The 15,168-nt window shown below is 40.6% G+C and overlaps 1 protein-coding gene across 7 annotated transcripts in view; it reads left to right on the top strand.

The window, feature by feature from the left end:
* The window catches only part of BRD9 (bromodomain containing 9), a 748,767-nt gene that overhangs the window by 635,304 nt on the left and 98,295 nt on the right, over positions 1-15,168 (top strand). The window lies entirely within an intron of this gene.

Below are 15,168 nucleotides of genomic sequence, written 5' to 3'. Positions count from 1 at the left end.
CACACTTGTGTGTGCCAAGTCTAGAACTAGACTGTGTATGACTCTTACAAAGTTGCCCCTCAAATAAACCCTTAAGATTAATGTTCCTCCTGTTCACAAAATTAGGATTATTAGACACTAGTTTATTTATGTCTCCCTGAAGTGTTAGCACTGGCCAATATCTTAATAATGTTTGTTCAACTTGTAAAGAATCTTTAGTAAAAGTGTGAATAAAAGCATTGTGTACGTCAGTACATTGTAGGTTCACTGTAACTTTTCCTATCGTCCACTGCATTATTTTGTATCAGTAAGTGTAAAATGTTATACAGTGGATATATTTGCAGATGTTTGCTGTTGCTGTAACACATACCATTGCCTGTATCAGTTGTTGTCAAATCTTCATCACTCTAATATGCATGTATTTGCCTTGCTGTTGTGGCTGTTCCTGTTGAGGATCTTAGAACAGATAACCTGCTCTGTGTACATATGGTTAAGTAGTAAATAAATAAAATCAACATTATGCAAGAATGTAGTAGTAGTTTATATGGTCGCATAATACAACGCATACATGTCTATCGATAGTGCAGAGTCGCATAATACAATGCATACATGTCTATCAATAGTGCAGAGTCGCATAATACAATGCATACATGTCTATGAATAGTGCAACTATTTAAAGTTCAGGTACCTAACCAATCCAGATCAGGAATTAATGGAAATCAGTGATCATAATATCATATCATATATATATGTCTAGACAAATCATAAAAAAGTACTGTTAATTGCCATCAGCTGCAACATTTTTTTGCTACTAACATCAGATCTGATGATGTCTTCTTCATTTCTCCTCACGATAGGGTCTCTGATTCGACCCTCGGATCTGGCTGGGCCACATACCACAGACTTGGATCTGACTCTCATGCTTCTCCCTCATACCCACAATGCCCTGCATTCACCCAAGTACTTCCGATCTTGTTTGCCACTCAGCGAACCAAACGCAGGTCAGGCTTCTCTCAAGCACTGGGTAGATTTATTATTAATATCGTAGCTTTCTTAAATCATTAGTCTGTGTTTGTGTTCTCTTTAAACGTTCGCAGTTTCTTTTTGTAAATCCTCCCTCTCCTTTGTGTTGGAAAAAAAAATAGTTGTTGATTTTTCTCACATTAGTTGTTGTGAGAATGTACTTCGTCTTTCTTCCTAGGCTAGCTTAAAGTTAGACTTACATTTTTTGGATTTAAGTTTTACTATTATAGCCTTATAGAGTTATTTCTGTTTTTCTTAGTGGCCATTAATTTTGGCAGATTTTTCCTTTTTAGGCATGGTGGGCAAACTGGTCCCTGGCTTTAAACGATGCACTTCTTTTGGGCATAAAATTTCCAACCAAGATGCCCACAAGGAGTGCGTGTACTGCCTGGGTGCTGACCACCTAAAGGTGGAATGTAGCATTTGTACAGTTGTTAATCCATGGGTTTTAGCAGACTGTTGGAGTAAGCTTATCTTTAGGGGCTTTCTTCCCTCCTCAGCTCTGGAAGCACATACCCCTTCTGTGGCTTCTTCTGTTTCCTCTCCTGCAGGGGCAAGAGTGAGTAAAGAGGTCCTTCCCTGTTTCTCCATGGGACTCTTTCGAATTTAAAAAGTACAAAAAATCCTCTGGTCCAACTGCGTTGGATCCACAGAAATTACCTCCTCAATTAGATCTGCAGTTTCCACGGATGTGGAGGATGTCATCACCATATCTTCCACACCTTTGTTGGCTCCTACTTCAGATCCTATTCCTATGGATCTTAGGACTTCAACACGGTTCCCTGCACTTTCCATTAAGTCTAAACATTACCAGTTTACCCCCCCCCCCCTTTGTCGGCTTATTCAAGGTCCTCTAGAAGCTGGTCTGAGGCGGATGTTTACATGATGATATGAAGATTCTTAAAAGGCCCAGATCCAGATGGGGATAAGAAGCAGAGGGGGGTCCGCAAAACCCAGGCTTTAGGGAACCTCCTCCCGATAAGCCCTACCAGTGTTCCTGACTGTCCATCTCTGGAGGCAGTTGGGGTCTGACTAGCTTTGCACCCAAAAGCCTTGACCAAGCTGACTCATATTTATTGGGTGTTCAGCATAATATCTAGAGGTTGCTACATCCCATTCTCTTTTCCTCCCCCAGACTCCAGAAGCCTTCCTGACGTGCTACCCCAGTGACAGGGAACAGGCAGCACAGGAAGTCCAACTGTTGCAAAAAAGAGTCATCCAAGAGGTCCCAGCGAAACAGTGAGGATTTGGAACCTACTCTCACTTCTTTTTGGTGCCAAGAAAGACAGGTGACCTAAGACCCATCCTGGATTTATGCAAACTAAACAATTATGTAAAGAAGTCAAGATTCCATATGGTTACAGTTCAGCCCATTCTGCCACTGCTGCACAAGGACGACTGGATGTGTTAGATAGATCTCCTGGACGCATACTATCACATCAAATTAGGCAGGTGCTGTGGGAAATATCTGCGCTTCCGGCTGGGAGCCAGTCATTACCAATACAGAGCACTGCCCGTTGGACCCACGACAGCTCCCTGGTTGTTCACCAAATGCATGGCAGTGGTAGCAGCTCACTTGAGACTCAAGGGATTCCAGCTGTTTCTGTATTTAGATGATTAGCTCCTAACTGCCCCCACAAGGCATCGGCTAATCGAAGCCAGGGATTACCTAATCCAGTTATCACACTCCATGGGCATACCCATAAACATGAGCAAATCCAGTCGAACTCCAATAGAGAACATGGAATTCATAGGTGCGTAGCTCAGTACAAGAGATCAGGTAGCCTGTCTTCCTTCTCACAGGGTAACCATCCTGAGAAATCAGGTGCAAGAGCTGTTAACCCAACAGGACCCCTCTGCTCATTTGATTCTGCAGACCTTAGGGTCCATGTCTGCAGCCATTCTGTTGGTTCCTCTGGCCAGATTTTCATGTGGGTCCTTCCATGGATATTAGCGACACAGTGGTCCATCCTTTGTCAGCCATTGTCCCCTTAACATCAGGTTGGCTCCCATCTGGAGCTGTCGCCTCAACTGGTGGATCCAAACAGATAATGTCATTCTAGGCAGAACATTCTTGAACAGCCTCCTGTAACCACTGTGACCAGAGATGCTTTCCAGTTTGGGTGGGGGGGGGGTTACAGTGGGAAGATGGTCCAAGGCACATGGTCCCCCACTGAGACTAGGTTGCATATCAGTGTCCTAGAGATGAGAGCAGTCCTCCTAACGTTACAAGTCTTTCAGGATGCTCTCCCCTTGGGGACTATTGCAGTACACACAGACAAACATGGCTGTTGTATAGTACATCAACAAACAAAGAGGAACCCGTTCTTATCCCTTGTGAAGGGAGGCCATGATAGTGTGGGAATGGGTGATATCTTCACACTGCCTTCTGGCTGCAACGCACATCCTGGAGAAAACCAACAATCTGGTGGACAGACTCAGCAGGTCGTTCCTGGTTCCGCTCGAGGGGTCCCTCATTCAGTTAATGGCGAACTTGATTTTCAGCCGTTGGGGTCAACCTTGCTGCGACCTCTTTGCCTCTCCCTCAACAACAAATGCAGCAAGTTCTTTGCTTTGACCCCCCTCCGGGATGCTCTAGTCCACAATTGGCCCCGGGTCTCCTGTATGCTTGCCCTCCTCTTCCACTCATCCTGATATTCCTGCAGAAGGTAAGCAGGCTGAAGAGCTCAGTCATCCTCATTGTCCCCTTCTGGCCCTGTCTGGTGTGGTTCACCTTTCTTTGGTGTCATCTGAAATATCCTCCATGGATTCTGGAGCCAAGTCATGATCATCTTTCTCACATGTCAGGGATGCACCATCTAAACCTTCGAGCTGTAAAAATTGACCGTTTGGTTTCTCTACTTCCAACCGTAGTGAGAGAGTCCAGGCTTACGTCCCCTGTCAGAAGAATCCTTCTTGCTTTGCAAAAGGCTTTTTCCAAAAAAGTCTACAACAGTAAATTTAAGAGATTTGTTGTTTGGGTCTTGAGCAGGAACATTGATCCTTTTTCTGCACTGATTTCAGATGTTTTACTATTTCTCAGCACCTTTTTTTGACAACGGTGCTAGTTTCTCCACTATCAAGTTACAGTTAGCCACTATTTCCAATTTTCATACGGCAAGTCAGTCCTGTTCTTTGTTTACCTTTCGACTTTACAAATCTTTCATGAAAGCTGTTTTCTTGTTAAGGCCTCCCCTTAAGGATCCATCTCCTCCTTGGGACCTCACTCTTGTGTTACAGGCTTTAACCAAGGGACCTTACATACCAGCAGCTAGCTGAGATATTACGTTTCTGTCGTGGAAAACAACCCTCTTGGTGGCTTTGACTTCTGCTAAGAGGATTTCTGAATTGCAGGCCTTATTCTTTTTCATAAAGACAGTGTGTCTTCGCGTACCGATCCATCCTTTATGCCCAGAGTCACAACTGAGAATGTCAACCAATCCATCCAGTTACCAGTTTTCTTTACCAATTTTTCTAATAAAGGGGAGTGTGTTGTCCATCTTCTAGACGTGCATAGACAACTTTGTTTCTATCTACACTGCACAGAACCAAACACAGAAAATCTGATCAGCTTTTTGTAGCTTTCTCCTCTAACAGGCTTGGACAGGCAGTATCAAAAACTGCCTTGGCAAAATGGATTTCAGATTGCATCTCATACATATTTTCATCCAGGAGATTGAAATTACCTGAGCCACCTAGGGCACATTCCACCAGAGCTATGACTACTTTTACAGCCTTCTATTCCAGAACTTCCACTGATGACGTTTGTGCGGCAGCATCTTAGTCTAGCAATCATACCTTAGTGTCACATTACAAGCTGGATGCCATATCCATGAACAGGGCCTCTTTCAGCTTGATGGTGCTCAGGCATATCCTTCCGTGAGGGCCACCCAGGAATTGCTTATCTGGAGACTCTGACCTTATCGTGAGGAGGACTGAAGAGGACAACATCAGATTAAAAAGTTATGTCTTACTGTAACTTGGCATCTGTGTTGTCTTCCTTCTTTCCTCTTCACTTTTTTCTCTCCCAACCATCCCCCTGCCTTTTCTTCTAGATGAACCTGGATGATAATGGACACTTAAGTCCTATGTCTGAGCCTCTTATGTCATTCCTTTAATGTGTGGATGGTGAATGTGGGGAGCTGGCAAACTCAATCTGAAGTACTTGGTTGGATGCAGAGCATTATTGATATGAGGGAGGAGCTTGAGAGTTGGATCCAAGTCTGTGGTAGTGGCCCAGCTGGATCCAAGGGTCGGATCTGGGACCATATGGTAAGGAAGAATGAAGGAAGGCAACATAAATGTCAAGCTATGGTAAGACATAACTTTTTATTACATACAGCCGCCTTCTCTTTTGAGAGTACATTCTAGTAGTTTCATATTTAGAACACTTAACATTTTATCTGTTTTACCACCTTCCTTAACATTCCTATCACAGTATTTTCCACATCCTCATTAACTGATAACATTTGGTGATGATCAGGTTTGTTATGCTCTCATATGCCCAATATCTACACTTGACACTTTCAACAGTGAATGTCTATCATTGGAAACATCTTCAACATTTGTAGAATATAAAAAATTTCTGCAAGGTCTTCTGCACTAAAATTCTCAATTTTCTGGACTTGGTGGCATATCTGATCAATTGACAAATTCATTTTCATGTAACTTGATCCAACTCGTGGCACATAATTGTCTAGTTGGGAGTCTTTTAATTGTATTGACAAAAAATCTGAAAGCCGATAGATTGAAGAAAAGCTGCCAAAACAACTTTCACTGACATTGGATTGTTCTATCTTCTCACTATAGTGCGGTGAGTAAATAGATGTAAGTTTGGAGTGATGGGGGCTGGGCTGCCCTTCCACACATTTTCAGTCAGCCATGGAATATTCCTTTCCACACTGTTAGTAATTGTCATAAACACCTTGTAATACTGTTTTAACACTGAAACAGGCCTCTATAATGAGACCAAACTTGCATCTTCTACCTGGATGTAGTGCTAACCACTGCTTCTTTTAACAAAAGAAAAATATATCTCTAGTTTTTAAAACCTTGTTAAATCTTTTAAGTGAACAAGAGATTTTTTCTTTGTATGTCATGCAAATTTCAATTAGAATGCCATCAGTACCTGGTATTTTGCCTGTTGCTGTCTAAAAAAAACTTACTCCAGTGCCTCTTGAATTACTGAGCTTATCACTGCACCTCTTTTTCCTATAGTAACTTTAGGCAAATATAAATTTCTTAATGGTTCAGTATGCCCATCTTATTTTTGCACCCCACCAGTTCATTCTGAGTGATACACCTGCTGGTTGCTTTTACAAAACAAGGCAAGAATCTGAGCTGTAATTTAACCCGTGTTCTCCTTTTAAACCTGTGACAATTACCTGTATGTGTGAACTTTGTTTTCTCAGTCTAATAGCTTATGTTTTTGATAGGTGAATTATAAAAATATGTATCTTTCAAGGACTCCTTCATAAATTGATGTTTTTAATTGTTTCTTCTTTATTACTCCTTGTACTGTCAATCACTGTCGTAAAATCTGTTTTCCAATTCATGTAACTGATTCTGCTTGCTTCTTAACCAGTCCTGCACTGTCTTCATTTCATATCTTAGCTTTTTCTAAACGTGACTCATCCTGTCATCAGTACCTTCTGATCTTGATTCAGTAGCTGATTGCCTTCCACTGATTGTTTAACCAGTAATTCTTACTTTATGTATAATGAGAAGAAACACTAATGCTTTACAAAGAAAGAGGGCACTGACATGTACAGAGTGCATTCAAATGGCACAATTTGAAATTACAGTAGGGTGACACTTGACTACACTCACTAATTAAATATGCTCAGTATTGACACTTACCTTGCCAGTTTGTGATCTTAATTTATGATTACTGGAATAAAAGGTAACTGAATCTCCCATACATTAATATCCAAAATAGCATTTAATCCTATAACCGTGACATACATACCTACATGTCATCCCATACCTGGATCCGAAGTGCTTGGGCTGCATTTTTCTTAATAAAGGGTTTTACCTTTCTGAAAAGTAGGCATGTTCCTCATCATTCTACGACTATTCCTTTGTCATAGCCAGTATTAGATAAACACTATAAATCATAAGTTAATTTGCACCTATAATGTAACACTTCACCCCAACTTTGCAGCTTTGAATATCTGCGGTTAGATTTTCTAAAGACATTGGTCATTGTTTACAGCAGTATCCCTTTTCTAGTTTACCATGTTGATCTGACTGCATCTCCTGCATGGCTACATACCACATATCAAGTTTCATAAAATAACAGGAGAGGCTGTTTTCCTTTTAACTGCATTGATAAGCCAGTTACATTCCAAGAAAGCTCATCCACCCTTTATATAGAAATTCACCTTGGTGTACCTTCTTAATGTAACCAGCAGCAAAATGCTTACCAGTGCAACGTTTTCCCCAATAAAATATTGTTGCACTACCTTAAAAGTTGTAAGATTCTTCCACGAATGAACCTGTACAGCTTGGCATCAAAGAACATCCCTTCAGAACTATTTGCAGACATTTTTGTCTCTGAAGTAATCAGCCGTGCATGATGGGGAAGTAAAACATGCACATAACTTAAGTATGCATACCTCAGCCTATCCTCTAGGCAAATTCATCCCTGTAAATCTAATTGTCACATATAGCCCCCTTTATCTTTTGAGAGTGCATTCTAGTAGTTTCCTTTACTAGAAGAATCTGGAAATTTATTTAACAATGTTAAATAGGTTCGTAGGTGTTTACTAGGCTAATGGCCGTATACTAGGCTAATGGCCCTGGAGCCTTTACAAACCTAGCCCATAGAAGTGTCCTGGCATGTCCATGTCCAGTGTCCATACCTGGCAAGTTTTGGCTATTCTTTGTAACAAATATGCCATGTTTATTTCACTAAATTCATACATTTACTACTTGAAAATTCAATATAACCAATTTCAGATCACTGCCTAATGTCTTACAAAGTTCAGAGATAGTGAAAATTTCATCCAAAATTTCATCCACCCCTCTATTTAGACCATTAACACAGAGTGTAATGTGCGTCTTGTATATAATATTACATTACAACACAATCATTTATGTAACGTTATATCTTTTAATATAGAAATAAACATAGCCATAAATCTCATTCTGTGAAATGCTTTTTATAATCTCCCAACAATTAGTCTCCATTGGCATATAGAGGTAAAGCCCTCATTATAAGCCAGGCAACAACAAGCCCACCCAGGAGAAGAGTGATGTAGCTAAGCTGAATTACCTCACTTTGGGTAGAGGGGATAGGGACATGTGCCCTGACATACCTTTCACAGTAAAATCTGTGCTGGAGACCATAGTCCCATAGAGGTGCCATCTGCAAGGAGTCAGGTTAGTTTGCATATGTGCTGAGGTAAATCTGTACATCCTAGTGGCTGACTGCGTGCCACTGCAGTGCATGCTATGGGCATGCAGAGGGGTCGATAGTGGTTAATTTTAAAAACTCCAGTCTGCATCACAGGATTGATCTGCTGGCACACTCGTGTAATCTCAGGGAAATTAATGGACTGTAGGGATGTCACCACTGGGGAATGAACAGGTCTGTACTGTGGCTGGGATAGGAGTGGCAAAAAAATGTACACTAATGCCTTGACCCTTCCCCTGCCCCCCCCCCCCCCCCCCCCACCCAAAAGCACCTTTCCTGGATCATCTAACTTGATTAACAAGGTAAATTTATCATTTACATACAAGGTTACCTTGGCACACATGGTATTATATCATACATTTCCATAAAAACGTAATCTGCGCTTACTATTTTATGAATACTACTTATTTAATGGCATTGTAAAAGTTTTTGTTTAGATCGGTTTCTCAACAATTATAACATCTAGAAGGTGACAGAAGCCACACAAACACACACACACACACCCTTCCCCGGGCCATATGGCATAGCTAAGAAGACATGCATATTCCTTGCACGTTAACATTTGCTACTGTACAGTCTTAGGTGATCTCATTTACCTTAAGTAACAAGCCATTAATGTGTCCTTTCCATTTCAGTTCAGTCTTCATCCAGTCTACTTCATTATACTGTGAGCTGAGTTTGCTTTTGCACCATATGACTTATGAATATTGGAAATACTTCACCATTCCCATATCTTCAGAACATTTTCATCTTGTTCAAAACGGACTTCTCTGCTTCATCACCTTTCCCTAAATGTTCTTCTGTAGCCACCGTACACTACCCACACTAGTGACCATTGCTGTTTTTCACTAACATTTCTCTGAGGTACATTCATGGCCGAGGGTCCAAGTTTACGCCTCAACCAGGTGACCCATCATCTCTGCCAGTAAGAGGGAAAGTATTCCATCCGCTAAGCAGAACTTCTGATTTGAACATCATGGAAGAAGAGGCTATGGCTTATTCGACTGTGTTGTATTCCCTGCTTTAGATATGATGTAGACAATCAAGAATCATCTTTATGTCACCCTCACTGAGAGCGTCTCTTTTAGGGGAAGTCATAACTTAATGATTGAACATTTTAAGTGGGGGCGGGAGTGCAAGAACTCTCAGATTTAAAATAGAGAAAACCTTAATCTTTCCAAAATCTCTGAACCTGTCTAGTGCATTACCTTTTTTTTTTTGGGAGGGGGGGGTATCTAGCTTTTACTCAAAAATTACTTCTAGTTAACTCACAATTGTGAACAGTTATTGATTTCTACTCCCCTCCCCCACTGCTACTGGTAAGTATGTAAGGACCAAGTATTAGAATGTGATTATCTTCAGATCTTTGACTTGCTGGCTGTAGTTATCTTGGTAGTGTCAGATTCTCTTTCATGGATAAGGAGATCAGAGTGGCCACTGGCATCTCATATAATCAGAATAGTGAGAGACTCTCAAGATTATATTTCAGTAAAGACTACATTGCTGCATGAGAAGTAACTGTGATTTTGGATCCTGTCAAAGATGTATCCTTCCAAACTCCGTGTAGTAATCATGGTAGATGCTTCCTAAAGAGTTGGGAGTCTGCCCTAAAGGTTGTGATGGTGCTAGAGCTTTGGTCTTGGTGTACAAGCCCAAGTTCATATAAATTTTGAATAGCCAAATGTAGTATGTGATGGTTTGGAAGCCTTTTGTGATCTCTTGGTGGACAAAGTATTGCACTTCTGGGTAGACAATATTGTAGTGATGACAGAGTATTAAATATTGAATCTTTATCTTTAGTAATATAAAATGACCATGCAGAGAAATTAGTTTTTCCCCGGTATATACAAGTTGATTTCGGGAGCTTGGTGTATTCTCTGAACAGACCCCCCCCCCAACTGTTTACTGTGGAAATTTATCAACTGGCAAATAGTGGAGGAGTTTTTTTCTGAGCCTGCAGGCTTTTCAAATTTTCAGAGTTAATTAAGCCAGAGCGAGGAGTTGGTTAGACACCTTGTCCCTGATACTGATTGGAGAAGTTAGTGTATACCTTCACTCATTTGCCTTTCTTTTACAGGATCTTACTGAGTTTATAAAGAGAAAAATCTAAGATTAGTCTCATAGCCTTGCTTTGGCTATTAAAAAATGTTCTAGCCCTCTCCAGTATTGTTTCCCTGTATGCTCCAAAGATTTGTCAGTCAAATTTTGGGTGCTATCTCAAGAACCAAGATTCTTAAGTGACTTTTTTGGATCCTTAACACATACCGCTTTAAAGATTTGGACTGTCTGAGGAGCTATCAAGTGTTTTTATTTTATCATTATATTGTGTTCCTCTTGACCAGGATGACTGCGTATTTTCATTTATCCGTACTTCCCTCTAGACTGATTGACTTAGTACTCCACCCCCCACCCCCCCAAAGACATGCCAACCCTGGAGCACAACTGGCGAAGCACTTTAACCATCTTTGGAGCAGGATAATCATGGTATTCCCAACTGCGCGTCATCTGCTTCTAACCACAGGAATGTTTACAAGTCCTTGAGTGGGGGGTGCATAGTGATATAATCTCATGTAGATAGAGATTCCTGCCAAGTTGATTTTTGCCTTCCCCTTGCTGCATATACACTTGTGTGACAGTAATGCTGCTCTCCACCCTCTGCTATAAGTGGCATGGTGCTACAAAAAACATACCCCCCAAAGGTAGGCAAGCCGACAGATCTCTAGCCTTACCATACCTCTCGGCCATACAGATTTTCACAGAATATCCAGATTTTTGCCTCATAATTTTGGCCTGTTTTTCATAAAATTGTGGTTTTCTGGCAAATTATCGATAAGTCATTAAAGATTGAAGACCGAAAATAATGACAGACATATGTGTTTCAGACTTCATACCCTTCTAAAATTTCATGCTAAAACATAATCTGTTGTTTTATCAACTTTATAAGTTTGCAAGAGCAATATTTAAAAATTCCCCCAATTTTTATGGCTTTGTCCAGATTTCTTCCTCTAAGAGGTTGAGTGGTATGAGCCTTATAAGCCCCCAAACCCTGACTGTCCCTTCGGTTTCCCGTTACCACTGTAATAAGTGGAAATCCTGCTACTGCAATAATGTGCACATGTGTATCAAAAGTCTTTTTAGCTGCCAGGAAAGATTCATCTAGTTATTTACTTCATCAGGTGGGGTAAATGCCTTTTTCATTATTATTGAAAGGATGTTATCCTTTTCCTGTTTTTGGCAACTTGTTGAAACTTGTTTTTTAATTATCTTTATTTTTCTTTGGAGGTATAGCTTTACATCTGCAGTGTTAAGGCTTCCTCATCTTTTCATGAACCCAGTTTCGGCACAATGGTAGCAGAGCTTGATACAGAGTACACTTTTATGTCAAATGTATTTATCTAAAATCTCCAGATATACAGCCTTGTTCATTTCTGCATATTAGAATGTAAAATGCATTTTCAGCTATACCCCTTTTCAAATCTATAGTTGCTCTTGAACTTAATTATTCCTGCAATCCTGCAGAAGTGTGTTTCTTGCACTTATGTGTTCGGTTAATTTCAGAGTTTTATGGCTGCAAGGTATTTGTGTGGAAAGTAATTTCTGTTCCCTTTTTTCAGTAGTCTAGAATTTCTTCCTAATGTAGTTGAAGTGCAATCTTACTTTGATTATTTTGTAACAAAATTGCTAAAACACTCCCTCAGCAAACTGCTTTTGAAGAAGACTGCAGCTAGCAAAAAATGTAGTGTTTAACTTTAAAAGTAGGTGCACAAAAGTGTCACTGCTGTGAAACGTTCATGCAAGGGAGGCAGACCTTGCACCCCAAATGGGGGCTTCACCCCTTACTTATGCCTTCTCTGAAGTCACAGAACTTGAAGAGGAAATTTTCCCATTCCCTTTTCCCTTATTCTGTGTAGTCTCAGCAAAAGAAAAGGATGGTGTGAAGGTGCAGGGGGCAGGCCACCGAGGAAGTGTCTTGTTTATTATTCTTTCTGTTGACATTCATTCCAAGGTACCTTTAGAAATTTCCTTAAAACAGGCTACCTACTTCTGAGTGATACACTGGCAAGCTTAAAATCCTCACCAAACCCAGTTAACCCTACTTGAGTATACAGAAATATACACCACCACATTATACCAGCATGTAAACAGTTGCATAGATGCAGCTTTAACCCGTAGGAACATGCTCAGGGCATACCCCAGAAAAAACCCACATGGTAGAACCATAAAATCAACAAGCCTTATAATGAAAGGAAAATAATTTTGACCAAAAGTGAGAAATTTCTAGCATGCTAGAGCCCTTGTCACTAAAATAGACAAATAACTTGGTAGCTTAGTTAAAATCACTAATGCCAAGTTTGAGGCAAAAATAACTAACTACCCAAGCCAAAGACCATCACAAGGCATTTTTAGTTATGTTTGTAAGCTCAGAGCACAGTGTAGTAATGCACTGAGCTGATTGTGAATGATGTTATCTGCAGTGACATGGAAGATGTAGGTAACCTACTGGCTGATAAATTTAGCTGTAACGTTTCCCTTATCTCTCCCCTCTGTCTGTTCCTCAAGACACACCTGAAACAGACTCCCCAGCTATCACACAAGACCAAGTCCTAAAAGTGCTACAAAAGCTAAAATACTGAATCAGAAGGTCCTGACAGTATCTCTGGATGCATCTTAAATAGCACGAAGCACAATTTAGCCACAGGCCTATCAATACTGTTCAGTCTCAGCCTCTATACTGGTTTTGTACCAAGCAAATGGAGAACAGCTACAGTCATTCCCGTACATAAGGGAAGACCTTCCACAGACCCATAAGTCTGACTGGACCAGCCTCATATGTAAAGCCCTGAAAAGACGTATTGTGGAATTAATCAGTTTAGGACAAAGGAAACCTCCAAACACTAGATCCATATCAGTTTGGATTTGTCAGGTGTAGGTCATGCTTACTCAACCTGGTGATTTTTGAAAAGGTCACCAACTCAGTGAATGAAAGCAAAATGATACTCACCACATACCACAACCTGGCCAAAGTGTTTGACGCAGTTCCCCACTCGGGCATAGTAGAAAAGCTAAATAAACTGGGACTAAACCCCTGTGTCACCTGCTGGATTGCCAGCTAGCTTGCATATATGGAGCAGACAATCAAAATAGTGGAAGTTACCTCCATAAAGAGACCGGTCACTGGTGGATTCCCCCAGGTTTCTGTGCTGGGACCTCTGCTGTTTGGCATCTACTTTTCTGAAGTAAAAGTCAATACCAATTGGCTCTGGCTAAGATTGCAGATGACTGCAAGCTTGGAGCAGTCATTGAATCCCCAAATAGCTTAGCTATCTGAAAGAAGGTTTCCCTCAAATAAGTAATTAGTGTCAAAATCATGATCTGAAACTAAATGCCAAAAAATGCATTATTTTATATATCCTTCAGGAAGTCATCTACCCCAGGGAACTACCACGTTGGCAGTATTTCCTTAAGAGTTGACTCAGTTGTTTGGGATTTGGGAACTTCTGTGGACATATTCTTCTTCCACATAAAACTGAGTTCATCCCTTTCCATTTTCAAGTGCAAATTAGATTTCTGGATGGGAAACAGAAAATTTACCCCAGGACTGACCCCTGTACGAATTGGCAGATGCAGCGCCTGAATGCTTTATCCCATGCATGGGTCCCCTACATTTACTTGTGGTTTAATTCCAGTTATTCTTATTAGGGGTAATATATAATTTTCAACCATGGGATGGATAAGGCCAATCTATAACCTAATGGGACTGTTTATTTCAAGCACAAAAAGGGAAGATGACTAGGGTTAAAATGGCCCACAAGGGCAGTTAGCCTATGAACCTGTTATTGTGTCACTTATCTTTTTAAATCTGCTGTGTCTGTGAGGCATGCAGCAAGTGTACTTCAATGAACTGAGTTCCCCATGTTAATGCTTGACAGTTAATTGCAAACTACTCAAGTTAAACTCCTTGCAGTTTGCATGAAACTCCTTTAACGAAACATTCTCTTTGGTTTACTTTCCAGGGAAGACTAATTCAGGAGAAGAATTACTGAATAAACTGGCTGTGGAAAGGACGACACAGCTATTACCTGTACTGCACCAATCTGTATAGGAAGTAAAAGCATAAGCAGTTTGCTTCCTTTGCCAAGAGAAGACTGTGGCAATATAATTGTCACGTTATGCCTTCTCATTAGTATATTGCATTAAGAAGAGTTGTATCATTGGTGGGAAAGCTTTGCCACAAATTGTTGGGCCTTTCTGTACAAAATAGTGCCTTTTTTATTTGCTGGTGTCATGAGTTCTTCATACACATTAAGTGCTTCTGCTTCTTGGTCCATGACTGATGTGGTGGTCAGTGTAGCAGCCTTTCACACATAAGTATTTATCAAAATCACAAAGTTTGCTAATCCTTTTGGTTCAGACAGCTCAAATATACATTCTGTCCTGAGTGTTTCAAAAAGTTGCTCTACTCTACAACCCTGTCACTGAATTATGTGTTAAACCTACGACTATTTTAGTGAGGTGCATAGTTAGTGTTCCAGAAAAGATCCAACTCCGGTCATTATGCACATAACCAAGATGCATTATACTTCTTGTAATGAGATGTTAATGCAGTATACCGACAACACTTGCTGCTGCAAACTAGCCTCTCACTGTGCAGGAACAAGTGCTGCTCAATGCAAGCTGACATTACTTATGACTTAAGAATGTTGTACACTTGACTTTTCCAGCAGTTTGTGCTAGTTCTAACATAGCAG

This window comes from Protopterus annectens, chromosome 3.part0 (genome assembly GCF_019279795.1).
Source record: "Protopterus annectens isolate FY-2018-M chromosome 3.part0, PAN1.0, whole genome shotgun sequence".
Lineage (NCBI taxonomy): Eukaryota > Metazoa > Chordata > Ceratodontiformes > Protopteridae > Protopterus > Protopterus annectens.
The sequence above is the reverse complement of the archived record's forward strand: the minus strand, read 5'-3'. Positions and strand labels throughout refer to the sequence as shown.